Source organism: Ceratotherium simum, chromosome 32 (assembly GCF_057802395.1).
Source record: "Ceratotherium simum simum isolate JZ-2026a chromosome 32, ASM5780239v1, whole genome shotgun sequence".
NCBI lineage: Eukaryota > Metazoa > Chordata > Mammalia > Perissodactyla > Rhinocerotidae > Ceratotherium > Ceratotherium simum.
In genome coordinates this window covers 3,567,459-3,586,272 of record NC_141931.1, presented here as the reverse complement: position 1 = coordinate 3,586,272, position 18,814 = coordinate 3,567,459, and the positions used below count along the sequence as shown (strand labels likewise).

The 18,814-nt window shown below is 40.8% G+C and overlaps 1 protein-coding gene and 1 long non-coding RNA gene across 3 annotated transcripts in view; one reads left to right on the top strand and one right to left on the bottom strand.

The window, feature by feature from the left end:
• Positions 1–11,762, bottom strand: part of ITGB1 (integrin subunit beta 1) — a 46,718-nt gene extending 34,956 nt beyond the window's left edge. The window contains exon 1 of the mRNA XM_087420641.1: positions 11,634–11,762. The gene's annotated coding sequence lies outside the window, so the exon portion shown is untranslated. The remainder of the gene's footprint in view (positions 1–11,633) is intronic.
• A 160-nt stretch (positions 11,763–11,922) lies between these two features.
• On the top strand, positions 11,923–18,321 carry LOC147912941 (uncharacterized). Of its 2 annotated transcripts, XR_015549314.1 has the most exons (3): positions 11,923–12,458; positions 12,578–12,745; positions 18,131–18,321. It is a non-coding gene; the product is annotated as an uncharacterized LOC147912941 (long non-coding RNA). The 2 variants fall into 2 exon arrangements; XR_015549315.1 differs by lacking the exon at positions 12,578–12,745.
• The last annotated feature ends 493 nt before the right edge of the window (positions 18,322–18,814 follow it).

Below are 18,814 nucleotides of genomic sequence, written 5' to 3'. Positions count from 1 at the left end.
CACCCATGTAGCTCTTTACCAATCTACTATAGATGCGTACAGCTGACTTGCCTTAAGGATGGCCATCTCCTAGAAGTCATTTCTTCATGTCCTCTCTACCTAGCACACTCACGGTATCTTAATATTTCATAAATAAAGAAACTAAAGATAGGGGGCCGGCCTGGCGGCGTAGTGGGTAAGTTCACGCGCTCCACTTTGGCGGCCCAGGGTTCGCGAGTTCGGATCCTAGCATGGACCTACACACCACTCATCAAGCCACACTGCAGCAGTGTCCACATGCAAAATAGAGGAGGATGGGCACGGATGTTAGCTCAGGGCTAATCTTCCTCAGCAAAAAAAGAGGAAGATTGGCAACTGATGTTAACTCAGGGCTGAACTTCCTCACCAAAAAAAAAAAAAACCCTAAAGATAAAGATAATTGGAGATACTCTGAGCTATCCGAAAAAGCAGTAAGCCTAACAAGGGCAAGCAATGTGTCATCCCACCACTGTACCATAAGGCGTGGCAAAGAGGTAAGAGCGTGGACTGTGGAGTCAGAATGCCTGGATCTAAATCTCTGATCAACCACTAACTAGGTAGGTGATACTGGCAAGTTATGTAGTCTGTGCCTCAGTTTCCTCATCTTTAAAATGGAGACAGCAGTACTTACCTTATAGAGGTTACGTGAAGTTTAAACAAGTTGATAAATACAGAATATTTAAAAGGATATCTGGCACATTGTAAATACTACCTAAGTGCTACCTGTTATCATTATTAGTACACATTATAGCTGGAGCTCAATAACAACTTGATTGAATACAGAAGTAACTACGTTTGAATGTTTTGTTTTCAACCAGAAACCTCTGGACTAATCCGGGTTAGGGGAGACACAAGATATAGAAGAAAGGACAAGGTGTAAACTGAAAACACTAGGTTAATATACATTATTACAGCCATTCAGATACTTATTTTGATACAATATCAAAACCTTATTATACTGTATAGTAAGGTTTAATCAGATACTAATTAGATACTAATTATCATCTTAATAACATAAGTATAATTAGATACTTACTTTAGGTTCCACAAGTAGGTAGGATTATTCTATTTAATGTGCTTTCTATCAATGAGATTCCTAACAATTTGTATGTAAAATAATAAAAGCAGCAACATCTCAGTGTTGTGTATTACTACATTAGACAAAATACAGGTATTTCTGAAGGCTAATACCACAGACCTCCTTAAAAAGAGATCAGCGTGCGGACAGCATAGCTAATACAAACAGAAACAAAGAAGAACGACTTGAGGTTTCTTCTGTCAGGGGGAAGCAAACTCAGGAAAGGCTAAAAGAAGGAAACTGCCCCGAAAAGACATCTTACTAGTGGAAACTTGAATCAAAATGCTGGGTACCATGTGAGTTCAGTCAGGGACTGTTGCCCACTGAGGACCACCAAAAAAATGAGGATCCACTTTTCATTTACAGGGCCAGACTAGGCACACACCAGGCACAGACCAGAATAAGACAATACACTGGGTTTTGATGACATAAGGTAATTTGTAACAAAAAGTTACCTCACTTTTATCTCAACACCTTCAAATGACTATAATAATGACAATAATGATAAAAATAATAATAGCTAGCTCTCTCCTCCAAGTAACTCTAAGAGGTTGGGAATGACATTAGCTTTCTTTTACAGATGAGGAAACCAAACCATAGAGGTTAAATAACTGCAAAGGTGGAAATGAAACCAGACCGTCTGAATCCAGAAGCTATGACCTGACTCTGTCCCTCATTAAACTGTAATTTTTTGAAGGCCTACTTAGTCACTATTTTAAAAGAAAGAACATCCTTCCTTTGTTAGAACTGACTCAGAACACAGAAACGGAAAGGACTTATAATGGTCTGTGAGTTTATTTCTTAGGCTTTCAAAGTGAACGAAGGCCAACAAAAGTTATTTTAATTGTCAAATTTCATGAGTATACCTACAGGTTTTGTGTGTCATTCCTATAAATGCATTTCACCCTAATATCATTTCTTACCATGTTCAGTTTTATCTAAGGGGTCATAATTCATTCCTCGAACAACAAATAATCTTAAATGCCTCCCTCAAACACTCTCATTTTAGTGATTAACAACCCCAATATATGCAATTGTTCCCACTGTCAAAAACTGTACATAATTGTTTTAATCTCCACTGTAAAATCATCTTTATTCATCAAGGTTATGAGTGGTTTTATGTCCTGTTCAAACTTAAATACACACTCATTATTTATTCATGTTTTTAACAATGTCACAAATAACTCATTTGGCATTTCCTTTTACATTTACAGACAAAATCTTTAGAAACTTTATATGTACTATATTTGTAGAAATTAAACCATTACACCTTAGAGAAAAACTACTTTTAAGAAAATGTGGTGTTACATTTATTTCAAGTTTTAAAATAAGGTGCCCAAAAGCCAACTAGTACAAAAAAAACGTCATCCACAAAAGATTTCTTCCTATAAAATCTTTGCACAGGGCACGTTTTTATTCAATAGAACTAATTAAATTCAAGTCAACAGATATTTATTGGATATCTATCACATGCCAGACATACGAGTGACAAAGCTGGAGTATGAACCCAGGCCTGATCCAAAAGCCCAAGCTTTGAATATAAGTATGTTTCTAAGAAGAAAGGCTAAGGGTTCTCACCATGCAAATACCCACGTCAGGAAAACAGAATTTGCTTCCCTTTTTATGTCATAACTTTTTAAATCTTTTCACCTTAATGGTGGAAAAGATTCGGATACCTACAATTGAGGTATAACATAAATCTCTCCTAAAAATATAATCAAGTTGGATTCATCCCAAGTCTGTCCCATCATCATTACTTTCTGTATCTGCTTTTAAAAGGGAAAAATTAAATAGGCCATAAACAGATTAACATTTAAAGATTAATGTAGTCCAGAAAAAGAACAGGAGCCAGACCGAAAGCCTCGGGTGATGAACACGCAGTTCAGCGTCCTCTCCCCACACAGAGCAATCGGACGGGAGAGCACGGAGGAAGGAGCCTGGAGGGATGCTCCAGAGCTCAACGCCACCACCCGCGAGGGTGAGAGCCGGGGAGGAACTCAGACAGCACAACAGCACCTTCCCCCTCACGGGAAGAACAAGGAGAACTCAACATTGTTTTCACTCCGTCTGGCAGGAAGAGGTGCGTGGTGGTGACCATGGAGGAGTTTATGGCCCAAATAATAAGCTAGAATTAATGATTAACAAAAACTTCGCAGAAAGGATGAAGGGAAAAAGAAAAATGAAGGGAACAGGAAAGAGAAGAGGCTAAGAACTCCAAGGCAAAGATGCAACTCACACTTCATTTGAAGTCCTCTTCCACCCACTGTGGATAAACAGAACAGCAGTCTGAACTGGAAAACCTCCTAAAATTCACTACTCCCACTAGACGAAAACAAGGCTGTTTATGAGTGCTGACCCCTTCTTACCCAATGGCAGTGTCACCCTGAGTCTAATGAGCTCCAACAAGGAAGGTTTGGCTGCTCCAAAGCTACAGGCTCACAAGACAACCTGAAACCTGAGAACAGCTCACAACAGGGCTAGATACTTGAAGAAAATGACAGAATAACAGACTGAAGGCAAAGTCCATCACTAGTGACTACTCTACCCACCTTCTCCAGGAAAATGAGAATATAGAGAATCAATCATGATCACTCACAACCCAGCCCACAAATGCGAGGGAAAGATAAGGAAACGATATACTGCATGTTGTCACATAAAAGCCTCAAAGATAAATAAGCTGGAAGTGGGAGGAGGTAAGGGCGTGGAACTTAACACTAGGAAAAACTTATACAGGACAAAAAGTCAAAGAAAGTGAAGAATCTTCTCTGGAAATAGGAGAAAATCTAGATGAATTCATTACGCTCTTCAAGGAATTTAGAAAATCTCAAATAGAGCTTATCTTATAGTGATCAAAAACAGTAAGACCACAAAACTAGAGGAAAAGTGTACAGAGCAAAGGAAGGAAATTTGAGTTGAACTCCTCTATAGAACTCATAAACACAAGGAACAGAATCAACGTGACAGGAAGAGCAGGCTTGAGAAAAACCACACGAAATTCAAAATAATAACTCAAGCCAATCAGAAACAACAATGATATAGCCAATGGTGACCCAATAAACAGGTAACTGGTATACCAACCCCCCCCCCCAAAAAGGATAGCCTTATGTGAAAATGAATTAAGCATTAAATTCAAAAAATTGGTGATGGAGCGCAAAATAAATTCAAAGAGTGCAGAAGAATGGACTTAAAATACAAGCAGAAAAATAAACACTTTAAACAAAGCTATTAAGCGGTAATAGTAAGGACTGACCCAAAATGAGCAGGAAAAGTTGCCTGGACTTAATTCTTCCCAGCTCCTCCTCCTCTCGAAAGATAAGACGTTACCTAACAATTGATATTTTTCAAACCAGCCTAGTGAGCTGTTCCTGCTTTATACTTGTATGTCTATAGATTTTGCCTTTCCCTGTGAGGGGAACAGAAGTTAGCAACTGTTTTGGTTGAGAAATTTTACTTTGGGACAAGTTTACAAAGATAATTGTGAATGGAGCTGGCAAAAAAAGTTAACTATCCTGATTAATGGTACCAAAAAGCTCTTGAAAGCAAGATTTGTTCCACATAATTTCAATTAAGCAGAATTATAAATTACATTCCTAAACTGTCTAATTTTATCTACTTTTTAGGTAGCTCACTCCAAAATTCTTACTTGATCAAAACTTTAATAAATTTCAACCATATCTTTTGTCTCATCTCCTCTCTGCCCTGTAGTGCAGTGGAACAAGCACAGTGCTGGGTATATTTTAAACATATAATAAACGTTTTAAGACCTAACTAAACACAGGGAGAAATCAATTAATTTCTCATTTCACTAGCAGTAAGCTGGAAATAATATCTACCTTAGAATTGTTGCAAGGATAAAATATGACCATGAATGTGAATGCTCCTAGCAACAAATACCCTTATAGTGGTCTAGAGATCACAGTCTACTTGATTACTGAATTTTCTTCTTGCTCTCCAACTCATGCACTGGTCATAGCCTTCTAAACATAAGAACCTGAGTGACTAGGTAATAAATGGTTCCCAACCTTTTTACATCCATGCTTCTTTAACAAGCACAAATCCATTCTCTACTGTGTTTTTTGTTGTGTTTTCCTAACATAACATAATAACTAAATGTGCGTTTTCAAACTATAACCTCCCCCTCCAATAATCAACTATGAGCCACCATCACCCCTTCTGAGAAGCAGCAAAATCATAATATGAAATAAATCATAGATAAACTATTAGATATTGGAGAGCTAATAAATTACTATTCCTAATTTCATAGAGTATGAAAGTTATTTACATATTCATTCAATAAACATTTATACACTGAACTGTAACTTCCATACTTCAAATGGTAGATTCCCAATAAATTTTTCATGTAAATACTTTCCTCATCACGCCACTGAAACTATATTCCCTAGAACAAAATAAAATACTAATTTTTCTTCTACTTTTCTGACTTTTTTTTGGCATTCGCTGGCTCTTCACCTCTTCACGAACCACAATAAAGAATTAATTACTCCTTTCACTGCAGTCCCAAAACCTATGCTTTAGCGTCCAGCACAGTAAATGACAACCTTCGGTGATGGTCAATAATATAGCGCTGTTTTAATTCAAACTTCTATTGTAACTAATTGTATTCATGTCTATGAACCCCTCCAGACTAAAGTTGGAGGGCAAGAATCTAGGCCTTCATTTTACATATCCTTCTACATAAATATTTGTAACAAAGTAGCTAAAAAATATTTGCTAAATTAGACTGGTTTCTGCCTTCTAACTATCCTGTCCTTTGACTATGTCGCCCATCTCTCATCCACATCTTTGCTCATACCACTCCAAGCTCCTCTACAAGGCCTTCCAAAACCACTTATGCCAATGCTGATCTTCTTCTAAAAATCTATTAGAGAGTATTATCTGGTATGGTACATTGTGTAAAATATTCTCTGGTATTTGTCGTCTCCCTGGATTGAACACAACTTGTCCCAACTAGACAATATACTCAACAGCAGGGTCCACACCAACTTCTTGATCTACGCCACTCAGCACAGCATTTCTCAGGTCACACTAACACAGTGAAAGCTTAAACGTCACGTACAACAGAGCTACATCCTGACAACCAGCTAACAGTGATAGATGTGGCTGGTTGGCACTGGCAGGTTTTCTTAAAGCAGTAATTTGGCACAGCACCAACCCTCCCTGGTGATGATACAGGAAGATGGTGGCTCTGGGAGAAAGAGAAGAGCTGCACTCTACACGGCTTGGCTCAAGCAGTGGCTGTCTTTCAACTCAGAATGAGAGGATGAGGGGCGCACAGAGACCACTTCTTTCCGGTGCAGATGCAGAAACCCAGGCCCTGGAAGGTGAACTATTCCAACAAGGCCACAGAGAGATTGAGATCCAGGTTTCCCACCTCCCAATCAAGAACCCGTCACTACATCAAACTGCATCTCTAATAAGGTGTGTAAGAAGACTACGAAGTCCTTTTGTCTGTACCTCAAACACGTCAATCACAGGAAAAACTCGCAAATACCTAAGTCACTCACTAAACTGTCACAAAAGGAATTAGAAATTCGGAGAAGAAAGCAGGGAAGGGAAATGCTTTTCTAAATTCCTTTTCCTCCACCCAGCCCCTGACTGTTAAGTGTTCCTAGATTCTCCCTCTGGCCCCTTTTCACTCTACACACTCTCCTTTGGTATTTCCATCTGCAGCCTATAGCTTCAGCTAGCACTTAGAGACTAAGAATTCCCAAATCTAAATCTCCCAACCAGCCTTCCTGTTTTGAGCTCACAATCTGTGTATTCAACTGCACTCGTAGACATCTCTACCTGTGTCCCACAGTCACCTTAAAAACTCAGTATTATAAGTTCATCATTTCCCCTCCCTCCAGTCAACCAGCACCACCCCTTGTGGTCAGATTATCCACGTGGGCAAATGGCACCACCTAACCAGAAACCTGCTCACTTTGGGATTTTTTCATCTCTCTTACCTCAGACACCAAGTTTTATCAATTCTCCCTCCTAAATGCAGTAGTTCTTGTACCACAACCCAAATCATCCTCTATACCAATGATCATCAAAGCTTTTTGATCACTCACCTTTATTACTAAAAACAATTTTGAGCATACATGTACCCAGAATATATGCATTTATAAATTAAAATACATGTACTTCTACAACAATATAGTAAGATACTATAAATCATAAGAAAAATTTTAAACTTTAAAATGATGAGATTAAAAAATATATATAATATTAAGTCTAATATTGTCTTCCTATACTCCAGTGAGTCATTTCACACATCCCTGGGGTCCAGTAACCTGCACTTTGAGACTGTATGATGAGACTGGTCCTGTGAGTAAGAAACAGATGTGCACACACGCACGCGCGCGTGTGTTTTTATACACGTATGTGGTATGGATATCTGAAGCAGTTTCTTTTTACTCACACACACAGCTCATGATGAGATGACATACACATGCTTTAGCATATTGCTAAACAGAGTTAATCTGATCATCTAAAGCTACAAACCAAAAATAACGTTTAAAGGTAGTTGACTTCTAAAAACCCACATGACATTATTTTACAAAAAACACTTAATTCTGTAAAAGTCTTATAATTAGCTATCTTTAAAAAGATGAGAAATTTACAAAGTATAGTTTGGCTCCTGTTGCACACACCTCCTAAAAAAGAGACAGATTTTTTTCAACTGCCTACTGAAATATTCTAAGGCTGCTACTGTTCTGGGTTCTATGGACTGCAGCTCCTTTAACCTAAGTACGTACTGTAATATTTTTTCAGTTTTCTACAGCTACAGACACAGCTACCACTTCAGGACCCTGATGACTAATGTGCTCTTTCCTACCCTTATTCCTGTCAACCCTTCCTCCCTACCCCAAGACTCCCACCTCTGCAACAACACAAAAGGACAACAATCCTATAATATATAACCGAAGTCAGAACAGCCCTGCTAATACGACAAGAGATATTTACATATCGGCACAATATAATCCTCTAGGATTCTACCCACAACCTGACAGATCTAACTCTCCATGTAGAGTGGGGAAATGTAAAATTTAACAACAGTCCCTACGAATCCTCTCGGAAATTTAGCTTGTTACAAGTTTAGAAATTTTAATTCTCAGAACTCAAAAGTTCTGAAACTTTTACCAGTTAGATGTTTCATCTCATCACCCTAGAGTATAGTTAAGAGCAAAACGGTGCACTTACAGAATATTAAAGAAAAATATTTTCTTCGGATAGAATATTACACTACTCCCCCCATGCTGCGAGCCACAGTTTATTTCACAAGAAGCCAAACAAATAAAGATATTAAGTGGCCAGAGTTCCATGAAAACTAACGCTATGCTAAACTGTTTGACTAATTTTCACTATTTCATAAAGTTATAAAGTGACCAGAGGTCCCCAGAGTCTCTCCCGGAGTTAAGAATTTATCAACACCAACAGAGAACTGCATATTCATTCAGTGATGGTAATTTGGGGCAGATTTTAATTATACTGATCAGAAGGTTAAGAAGAAAACCACCGGATTGTTAAAATTACTAAATCCAGTGATTTTCAATATCATTGATTCTATACTTTTCATGTGCAAAATGTCGAGGGGATTAGAAAAATAATCTTAATATAGAACTTCACATTCTTTTTATTTATTTATTTTTTTGTGGGTGTGAGGAAGATCAGCCCTGAGCTAACATCCGTGCTAATCCTCCTCTTTTTGCTGAGGAAGACCGGCTCTGAGCTAACACCTATTGCCAATCCTCCTCCCTTTTTTTTTTCCCCCCAAAGCCCCAGGAGATAGTTGTATGTCATAGCTGCACATCCTTCTAGTTGCTGTGTGTGGGACGCGGCCTCAGCATGGCCGGAGAAGCGGCGTGTTGGTGTGCGCCTGGGATCTGAACCCGGGCCGCCAGTAGCGGAGCGTGCGCACTGAACTGCTAAGCCACGGGGCCGGCCCCCAAACTTGACATTCTTTTTAAAAGAATCAACATCACAAAAACAAAAGTTTAGGTCTGTGAAGTCCAGGCAGATGACTTACTGTGGAGTTTATCTGCTCTTTATTTACAGAAGTATTAACCACATCCCGTCTTTCTTTTTTTTAATAACTTTTTAAGTGTAGCAAAATATACATAACATAAAACTCACCATCTTAACTGTTTTTAAGTGTACAATTCAGCATATTAAATACATTCACACTGTTGTGCAACCATTACCACCAACCAGACTCTTCATCTTGCAAAACTGAGTCTGTACTCATTAAACAACAACTCCCACACTCCTTTTCGCCAGCCCCTGGCAACCACCCTTCTACTCCGTCTCTCTGAATCTGGCTTCTCTAGGTACCTCACAGAGGCGGAATCAGACAGTATTTGTCCTTTTGTGACGGGCTTATTTCACTCAGCATAATGTGCTTCCCCTTACTTTTCAAGAGCAGGAAAGTGGGAGCAATGGAGTTGGGCTTCTTTTTAAAAAGTCGTTTCTTGAAATGTTGTTGTCTTCTAATTCAACTAGAGCTCACCATCGCAGATAACAGCTTTGGACATTATGCTCATGCATCCCCTGTCTTTTTAACTGGCATTCTAATAACATCCATTTTATACTGAATTTTAGCATAAGTAAAATGGATTTGCCTCAAATGCCTGTAACCAAAATACTGATTTGTTTCATCTGTTTTCTATTTATCACTTCCTCGTCTTCAGTTACATAATACTGATCACAGAACCAAAATTATTTAAAAATATCACCGTTATTGGGACTCTTAAGTAGTCCTGTCCCCTCTGGGCCTTGATGTCCACAAACGTAAAATAAATAACTTCCAACTAAAATTCCTTAATCATTTCTAAAAGTAGTCTATTATACAATCTATTGCAAAAGCTGTACTTAGTTTAAGAAAGATGCCAAATCAAAATTCACTTCACATTTATTTTCATACCATCAAAACAACAATAAAAAATAACAACCCAGTAATTCTACCACCTAAGTATCTACGTGGGATGCAGACCCAAAAAAACCTTACTAATGATGTTATCAATTACATGCTGAGATTTTTTTTTAATCATTTAATATACTAAGAAGGAAGGAAAAGAGATCAATATTTATTGAGCTTCTACTCTAACCTAAGTGCTTTACATTTTACGTGTGATTTTTCACAACTATACTGTACTTACGGAAGATTACTTGTGGTTCAAACATGGTCTAGACAAGGTTTCTCCACTTACTAGCTGGATGACCACAGGCAAATGACTTATGCTCCCTTTGCCTCAGTTTCTTCATTTATAAAATGGGGATAAAAACGGCACCTACCTCACGGATCAGTTCCAGAATTAAACAGACAAAATACATGTAAAAGTGCCTAGAGCTACACATGGCCCTCACTGTCGTTCTTATAATAATTAATTACTACTGTTATTATTAGTGTAGGTATTCTTGTTCCCATTTCAAAGATAAGGAAATAAAAGCTTAAAGACTGTAAATGACTAGTGATCATACCAACCAGTACTAGGTTTTGACTCAAAAGCACAAATTTGATCAAATAAAAATTACTTAGGCATTAAACACTGGTATTCTTAAAAATAGAACTTGTTTTTAGGAAGCATAAGAAATGACACATAGTAAGCCGGCATCAGAACCGGTCGGGCACTAAACCCTGCGGGGACGCCGGGAGGGCCGGCCGGGCCCTGCGCGCTCAGGGCGCCCGGCCCAGGACGCGGCTCCCTCCGGCCCCTGCGGGCGCTGGCCGCCCCGCCTGCCGAGGTATCCGGCACTCCAGTGCGGCTCTTTTAAATATTAAGCGGAAAAAAAAAAAAAAAAACCCCACCATATGCCAACACTGCGCCTTCTTCTCCTAGCTGCTCTCCGACGCCCCCTCTTGTTCGGGTCCACCCCCCACTTCATCCCACGCCACAGGCGCTGAGAGCCAGCACCCAACTTCTGGAAGTAGGAAGGACGAACAGTTTTCCTTATGTGGAAGCTAATGACTAAGCTCAACGTTGCTCAAAGAAAGAGCAGCCCGCGCCCGAGACGGAGACAAAGAGCAACTGTCAAGGATCGTTCCAAGTCCTGGGACGGCGCGTCCCGGGAGGCCCCGTCCGCGCCCGCACTGCGCGCCGCGGCGGCGGAGGGGACCCGGGCGCGCGGGGCGAGCTCCCTCTCCGCGGCGCCCAGGCCGCGCGTCCGGCACGGGGCGCTGTGAATGGCAGGCGTCTGAGCGGCCGGTCGGGGCCCCGGTCCTCGCACCCCGCGCCCCCGACGTGACAGCGCCCAGGCCGGCGACCCTCCCACTCGGACCGCGGGGGCCGGCTCTGCGCGCTCGGCCGCCGGCGCGCGGGAGGGACGGAGGCGGCGGGGAGGGGGCCAAGGTCCGCGAGAGAAGCCTGGAGGGCGGGCGCCGGCCGCACTTCCCTTCCTGCCCGAAGGCTGGAATCCGCCTCCCCCACCCCGGCCGGACAGAGAGGTCCCGGCCTGGCCGCGGCGGGCGGCCCGAGGTCCGGCCGCGCACCCGGGCCCGGAGGCCGCCGCCCGCCCCGCGCCGGGCCCCTACCTTCTCCGGGCGGCGTCCGGGCCCCGGCCGGTCGGCTTGGGCCTGCTGCTCCGCGGCTCCCGCTCGGCCTCTCCCGAGGGCTGGCGCGGCCTCCCGGTCTCGGGCGCGGCGGGCGGCGGCGACTCCGCCTCCTCGGGGGCGGGAGGAGGAGACTCGGCCCCCGGAGCCGCCTCCCGCAGGAAACGACCCCCGCGGCACCGCCTCCTCGGCGCGGCCGAGCCTGCTCCTCGGGCCGCCGCCGCCGCCCTCTCCCTCCGGAAGCGCATTCCTCTCCGGCCGCGTCAGCCGCGCCCCAGGCGAGGAGGAGGCGCGGGCGGCGGAGGCGGCGGGAAGACCGAGGCCGGGACAAAGGAGCTGGCCCGGGGAGCCGCGCTGGGAGGGCGGGGCATGGGACCCGGCCGAGGCCCTCGCCGTGCCTCAGTTTCCTTTTCTGCTAAGGGGGAGCGGGAGGTGTAAGGCCTCGGCGAGCGTTAATCGTATCCTCCCATAAGAGAAGGCCGGACGGGCCGTGGGCAACCCGGGGCGGGACTCTCCTTTTCCGCCTCTCTTAGGTTCTGCTTCCCCGAAGCCGCAGGTCTGTCTGTCCGACCCACCGTCCCGTTTGCCGGGGGGACTGTCCCGGGAGCCCCTTCAGTCCCAGGCAAATCGAGGCAGGGCTTCGTGGGGCCCGAAAATGTTTTCCTTTTGAAAGGGAATTAGCCAAAGCCAATACTGTTTTTCTGGAGTGATAGTTTGCTTGGCTTATGTGTATGAGGAAGGTGAAGACTTAGGAAGGAGATGGGTGCCAACAAAGATGGAGACGAAGAATATTTTAGAGAATAACTGGTGAGTTGGGGAGCTGCTTTTGTTAGATTAATCTGGAGGTCCGTTTATGGGGAACAGGGATGTGAAGGAAAAGTTTCATCCTTAAGAATACAGTTTCTTTTGATTTTCACTTTTTTTAGTAGGTGGAGATGGGGGCTGGAGAAGGAACATTTAAAAGAGAAGGGAAACATTCATTACGAGAATGGCTGGGCACATTTTGATAAGAGAATTGAAACCTGTGCCAACATCATACTGAAACCCAGTAATTCAGAATATGCTGCTGACAAGCTGCCGTTCTGTTAGAAAATGTGAGTTCCAGCTGGTGAGCTGCAGCACCCCGTGGGGAATAGAGCTCAAATTATGAGATTTGTGAAACTGAGAAGTAGTGTTTCACTTGGGGGAGATTAGAAGCTGGGATGCCCATTTGATTGCCAATCTTAAATAAGAGAAAATAAAATAATACCATCTATGGAAAATTTGCACATTGCTCACCAGCAAAAGCAAATCTGTTGACTAGATAATCTCTGAAAACCTCTAAAGAAGTTAGCATGATCTTTCCCACTTAATGGTTGACCAAGGTTAAGAGGCTGAATGATGTTTCTATATTAGTAACCCAATTGTAAAGCTGCCACTAGACCTCAACATTCTTGAATTTAAAGGTGTTGGTTATACCACTATTCCAAATGAATCAGAATTGGCTGAGGCTCAGCATAGGACATTATAGTTCTAAAGATAAAGTGGAATTGATTGATGCTTGATTTGCACTACATTTCCCAGAATTTTCTTCCCTGTATATGATTTGAGGAGGCGATCTTTGCCACAAGAACATTATGAGTTTTACGTTTGCACAACCCTAAACTAAATTAGTTCAAGGGCAGTTTAATTATCTTTTTAATCCCAGGGTCAAACACTGTTCCAGGACACATAATGGGGGCTCAGCTAATGTTTGATAAATGAATAAATGGGTCCTTTTGCTACCCTGGGACCAGGCCAGAGCATTTGGCTAAACTGAAGTGTGAGTAACAATTTATGTATGAGAGTCATGAGCTTTGAGGAAAAGAGAAATGAAAGAAACATGTTCTTTAAGATAAGCAGTGATTGGTCAGGAGTATGACTCTACTTGTAATTTCATATAAATATTAACCGATGGACAGTTAGCTAACTATAAAATTTTTGAACACTCCAAACAAGGGTTGGTCAGTCACCATGCGCAACAGGAAATCCTGGTAAGTAAGAATAGTGGGAGTCACATTGCTTAACCACATCATGATAGAACATCTAATAGTATTTTGAATTTAAGACAAATCATACTTTACCTATACTGTCTCCCAATTATTATAAATTGTCTTCTGACATCTCGTCATAACTCATTATGTCAAATAATTAAAAGTTGGCCTTTCCTTTAGTTTTGGCGCCATACTACTATATACTCTTCAAAATGTCTTTATTCACCTACTGTTTTCCGAAGTAAAGTTTCAAAGTTGTTCACCAGCAAAGACTTGATTGGATGCCCAAGTTCATTTTAATCATTAATAATTACAAATTACAGATAATTAATAATTACAAATATTTCTATTTTTAATTAAAGGATAGGCTTACATAAATGAAAGGAACCATTAATATTAAGTCAGGTACAAAAGAGCCTAAAGGCTTCTCTAGAAACCTGATTATCTCTCAAACATCACAGTTTGATTACTGCCCTTCAGATCTAGTAGGTTGTATTTAATCACCTGATTATGGAATACGGGATTGGGAGGGAGAGTGAGTGGAGAGCTGTCTTTTTCTTGTAGTTTGAGCACTCTTGGGACTTAGCCTTTCAAATATGACTCCATCCAGTAAATCACAAATCATCCTATGCTAATTTGAATGCTTTTCAGTCTTTCAGAGTGGAAACAACCCTAACCAGTGTAAACTTTTGTGGGCAGGTAGCTCAGTACACATTCCTTTATAAATCATTTACCACATGCAACAGTCATCAGAGGGCAAGACCTCATGGGGTTTGAACAAAGGATGAATACCTGCATTGTGAGAATAGTATACCCAAGACCAAATATTTTTTGGTATTGGCCATTGACTGACACATTGTGGCACAATCCATACCAGATCATTTTTAAGTAAGCAGGGTGACTTTGTGTCCCGGTATGCCCAAGATAGCCCCAGTTTGTCTGTTGTCCAAGCGTAATTATCAGTAGCACCCCTTTTCATTCTCAAAAGTACATCCTGATATGGTTGATAGATTATATGGTCAGTCACCCTATAAATAAGAGTGTCCAGACAACGAGGAATGAGAAGAGTAGTTTTAGAAATTCAAAGGGGATACACAGGGACACTGCAAATCAGGCTCCAGGTTGATAGGTGAAGACTAATTCTAACATTGATGATAAGGAAAAAAATTGTGTGGGGCAGGAGTGTGCTGAATTAGGCAGTTCCTATGTGATGAAAATGCCCTACTAGGAGATTTAATTAAGGAAAATCCTTGGAAGTAGCCTGGCTAATCAACAAGACTTGGGTTTTAAATACCATTTAAATATCTGTGATGGCTTCTGGAGCAGACTGATTGACAGTGGCTAGTGAGTCTTCAGCCTCTTTTCTAAGAACTGTTTCTACAGAGTGACCTAGATATATTTTTCTCATCTGCCACCTCCGGATGCTTAGAATTTAACTCCTTTAAACATTAAAAAAAGAAAAAGACAGCGGATGGGGATAGAAGGAATAGAAGTCTTTGATAATGCCCTCTAATACTAACGTGGAGGTGCTTCTGAATCATAAATAACTCCATTCCTTTTTCTGAGAAACTAAACTCCCTCTATTAAAATGTGAATCTGTGTGCTTTGGTAAAAAAAGCAGCCCTGGGAATTATTGGCATTTTGAAAAACAAGAAATGGTAAGACAGTCCTTCTAGTTCCTCCTTTTTCTGTCTCCAAATATATAAATAATATGCAAATAATCATATAGTGTAGAAAAACTGGAAGTTATTTATTTTGCAACTTTTTGTTTTGGCTTGATGGCTTCAATTTAGAGAGCACTCCTCAATGCCCTGCCATAATTGCCAGAGGATCCATGAAAAATTCAGTTTGCTGCAAGGCAGCCACCCACCTTGTACATATGGCAGGTGTCTGTATTTGACTAGCCTGTCCTGAGGCTTTAGTTAGTGCTTTATTCCTTTGCTTATTTAAAAGTAAGGTGGCAAATGTCAGAACAGTCTGGCCTGATTTGCAACGTGTCCCTTATAGTTTAGGCTAGCCATTAAGACTTTTCCTTTTCTAGATAGTTAACAGTTGCTAGATTATGGCTTTGAATATGGGTCACGTCTGAGCAAAGCTGCCTCAACCGGTTCTGCTTCCTGATATAGCATCCCCGCTTTTGGTCCTGCTCAGTCCGTGGAGTATTGCCTCCACTGGGTGGGAGCATTCCCTGCCAGCATTCAGATGCTGAACATTTTTAAGAGCCCAGAGGGAACAGTGTTTTTAGGCAGCTCTTTTCAGACACTGGGTTTCTTCAGCTGGAGAAGGGAATGTGCCTTCCCAAATAAGAATGAAGAATATGCCAAATATAAGCAGTTGAATAGCACTGGAGTTATTTTTAGGAACCAGGGTCACTCAATAGAGGAAATGATGGTGCTACCAACAAGTTATGGCTAGTGACTATAAAACAACATTCTTTGTTTCCTCATTTAACTCCTTTTGAGAATATTTGGCAATTTGAATTAAGAGCAGCCTGATTTGAGGCCTGATTCATTAGGGAGTCGGAAGTCTAGGTTAGTTAAAAGATATGTTTGTTTGGTAAGTAAAAGCACCCTATTTCCCCAAATTAATCCCCATAATGTTATCTAAGATCGAGTTCTTGCTGTGTACCAATATATGGGAAACCGTGTGTCTATGAACCCCCTAAAATTTGTAGACAAAATTTCATTTATACATATAGATCTGCATTTCTGCAGATATTTCTGGTTTAAATGGTATCTTAACCCCAAAACATTAAGAATCACTATTTTAAGCTCAGATATAATCAGTTCCTTTTATAGACCAAGAGCCTAAACAAATTTTTTTGTAGTTGCCCTGGAATTTTGAGTTATATGTTTGTTAGTCTTATCTAAAGCAATTTTTGTGTGTGTGTGTGTGTGTGTGTGTGAGGAATACTAGCCCTGAGCCAATATCCGATGCGAATCCTCCTCTTTTTGCTGAGGAAGATTGGCCCTGGGCTAACATCTGTGCCCATCTTCCTCTACTTTATATGGGATGCTGCCACAGCATGGCTTGACAAGCGGTGCCTCAGTGCACACTTGGGATCCGAACCTGCGAACCCTGGGCAGCTGAAGTAGAGCACGCGCACTTAACTGCTGCACCACTGGGCCAGCCCCTAAAACAATCTTTTAAACATAAGATAAATGTCCAATATTTTGTTATAGCAAGATTTTCACTGCAGTCTTATTTAACCTGTAGGAGGTAGAACAGAAAAAGCACAATCATTTGTGATCAAACCACACAACTAAAGAGTGTGCTGTTTGTATTTACTTTTCAAGGTAAAATAAACATCAAAGAGAAACTAGAACTTTTTGTTTCAGATTTCCAACTTACATACTAGGACTTAAATGCCTTCAAATTATGTTTAAAGGGGCCGGCCCAGTGGCGCAAGCAGTTAAGTGTGCACGCTCCGCTGCAGTGGCCCGGGGTTCGCCGGTTTGGATCCCAGGCGCACACTGACACACTGCTTGTCAAGCCGTGCTGTGGCGGCGTCTCATATAAAGTGGAGGAAGATGGGCATGGATCTTAGCCCTGGGCCAGTCTTCCTCAGCAAAAAGAGGAGGATTGGCAGATGTTAGCTCAGGGCCGATCTTCCTCACACACACACAAAAAATCATGTCTAAAAATCACCCTGATTAAAAACTGTTGTAAATAAGATATAAGATATAAGCCCTGTTCTCCAGTACCAGCATTTTCAATAATAATAAGGTGATATTTGCATCTCCATCTGTGTTACTCCTTGTCTATCACTTAATTTTTATAGATATGTAAATATATAAAAATATATATAATTTAATATGTAATAAATATATATAAATATGTAATTTATATATATATTCTGATATATATCAAAAAGGAAAGAATGATGTGAGGTTTTTATTGTTATATATCAATGTAAACAAGCATACAAGCATGGCTAAGATTGTTCAAACAAATCATTCCAAAGTTGGTCAGCTACATATTTTTTATTAGAGACCTCATAAGAGTCTATCTTTCTTAAGGGCAGTGACCATATCTTGTGTGTTTATATTGTCTAACACAGTGCTTTACATAAATGATTATATTGCTTCTCTTTACATTTAAAATAAATGCACCACCCCTCTTCTTTGACCTCATCTTAAACCATCTTCCCTTTGCTCAGTATACTTTAGCCACATTGATCTTCTGTCTGTTCTGTGACTTCATCAAGCATGTTCCTATCTTGGAGTTTTTGTCCTTGTCATTCCCTCTGCGTGAAATGCTCTTCACATGTCTACTTCTTCCTTGTCAATCAGATCTCAGCTTAACTATCACCTCTTTAGAAAGCCTTCTCTACCCCCAATCTAAAATAGTCCCCCAGACCCTATCCGTCACATTGCCATATTTTAATTCTCTGCATGGCACCAGTCAGTATCTGATATTTTTCTATGTATTTTGTCTTTGATTATTTTCTGTCTTTTTCCACTACAGTGTAAACTCCATGAGAGCAGCTACTTTGTGTGCCTAGCCCAGCTCCCAGAAGTGCCTGCATATGCAGAGAGCAAAGAAAAGTTACTGAACGAATGAATAAGTGTGTTCATTATTTAACAACAAGTATGATGGATATTTCAATACCTTGTGAAGATTAGAAAGTAACATTAAAATAATATTTTAGAAAGCAATTGTTTAGTGTAGCTTTCATTCTTATTCTTGCTCTTAAAAATATTCCATTTAATTCACAATAAAAATACTCAACAAACTAGGGAAAAAAGGAAACTATCTCAAGATAATAAAGGCCATATATTTGAAAAACCCACAGTTAATATCATACTCGATGGTGAAAGACTGAAAGCTTTTCCTCTGAGATCACAAACAAGATAAGGATGACCATTTTCACTACTTCTATTCAATATAGAACTAGAAGTCCTAGATAGAGCAATTAAGCAAGAAAAAGAAACAAAAGGCATCCAAATTGGAAAGGAAGAAGTAAAATTATGTTTGTTTGTAGAGGACATGATCTTATTTATACAAAATCCTAAAGATTCCACACACACAAACCTGTTAGAATTAATAAACAAATTCAACAAAGTTTTAGGATACAAAATCAATACACAAAAATGAGTTGTGTTTGTACACACTAATAATGAAAAATCCAAAAAAGTAATTAAGAAATCA